The sequence below is a fragment of the Aplysia californica genome, unplaced genomic scaffold, assembly GCF_000002075.1.
Source record: "Aplysia californica isolate F4 #8 unplaced genomic scaffold, AplCal3.0 scaffold00074, whole genome shotgun sequence".
NCBI classification, from domain to species: Eukaryota; Metazoa; Mollusca; class Gastropoda; order Aplysiida; family Aplysiidae; genus Aplysia; species Aplysia californica.
Genome location: NW_004797344.1, coordinates 871,539 through 873,320, shown reverse-complemented (window position 1 = coordinate 873,320; position 1,782 = coordinate 871,539). Strand labels below are relative to the sequence as shown.

General features: G+C 39.1%; 1 protein-coding gene across 1 annotated transcript in view; it reads left to right on the top strand.

Moving 5' to 3' along the window:
- Positions 1 to 1,782, top strand: part of LOC101857936 — a gene marked incomplete in the record, with an annotated part of 95,305 nt that overhangs the window by 86,706 nt on the left and 6,817 nt on the right.

The following is a 1,782-nucleotide window of genomic DNA, read 5'->3' as shown; positions in this document are numbered from 1 at the left end:
AACTGGCGATTCTCCTACTCTCAGGTAACTGTTTAACCCTATCCGTACGTTGTGTTTTACTATCGTATCCATACGACGTGGGGAACTCTGTGCTACCACTTAACCCTGTCCGTACGTCGTGTTTTACTATCCTATCCATACGACGTGGGGAACTCTATGCCACCACTTTCCAAAGAGGAAATTTTCTCGTTAATCCAATCCGTACGCTTTGCATAGCAGTCTGTCAAAATGATTATTTGAGACTGAAAGTTTCAAAGAGATCTTTGTATTAGAAGTATTTTAAAATGAGAAGAATACAACCCCTGGGTTACAAAATGACCCCAGGGCGTACAGGTAGGCTGAACTCACTGAGGACACACGTTTTGGTCACTATAAAAAAAGAAGAAGAATTTTGTTATTTTTATATAGTAGATGGCTTAATTCTATTCCCTTCAACTGAAAAATTCAACTATACCCTTCAAAGGGTAGACGACAATAAGCATACTATATAGATCTCTATAGTACTCGATACTATGAGATATGCATGTGTGTGTGTGTGTGTGTGTCTGATTTGTGTATGATGCATTGAAATGTTATGTTTTAGTATAGGTTTTACGGCGCTCGCAACTGCTTAAGGTCATATGAGCGTCAGAAGCTTAGAGGTGTTACAAGAGAGCAACAAACATTTTTAAAAAGAAGAAGGGGAGATAAGGAAGATAAATGTTTGATAGGAAAGTTGAAGCATACCACACCATACCAGAGCACACGTCAACCACCCACTGGATTGAAATATGCCTTTAGTCTGCTGCTCCTCGGAATTATGTGTTACGACGTGGTGGAATCAGGCGCTCGTCAATTTTTGGACATGTGGAGTTATTCATATTATCTGAAAGCTTATTCATTTGCCTTGTTTTCAATTAAAAGAACACCCATCTATATTGAATAGAAGTCAAGATATTTGCCGTTGAAGGAGGTGGGGGTAGTATGGTTTCAGGGGTCAAATCATCAAGAAAATAGCCGCAAAAGTTTGGTAACTGATATAGCTTGATATATAGTCCTTTACCAATGAAAATTTACTTTTTTAGTGCCATTAATCAATGTTTTTGTATAAAAATCACTTGGAAATGAGTTTTTATTGATGGACATCAACGGTGTTGAGCGAAAAAAAAAATTGATAAAAATTGCCAAACCTGAGGAAAATCACCTGTTTCTTCCATGTCATTATTTTGCCGAGCGCCTTATTTCACCAGAATGCCTCACATTATGTGTCCGTGGTGTACTCAAAAGAGTTAAGGTCATAGAAAAAGTGGAACCTATAAATAGATAATGGTAACGTCTGTCTCCTAAGGGACCAAAGGCAATGGCGGGGTAACAGCTTTGAATATATTATATATACCCCCCTCCACACGCCACCCTACTTGATCGAAGTCTAAAAACTCTGCCTTTAAGTATTTGAACAAACATACGCAAATACGCACACACACACACACACACACACACACACACACACACACACACACACACACACACACACACACACACACACACACACACCTCCCTCTTTCACACATTTTCACATATATTACAAAATCAACAGTAAAACGAAAACCATTGTAGATTTTTCTCTGTCTCTCTTTCTCCATTTGCCTCTCTTTCTATTTCTGCCTCTGTCTGTCTCTCTATTTCTATCTCTTTCTCTGTCTCTGTCTCTGTCTCTGTCTGTCTGTCTGTCTGTCTATCTGTTTGTCTCTCTCTTTCTTGTTCTCTCTCTCTCTCTCTCTCTCTCTCTCTCTCTCTCTCTCT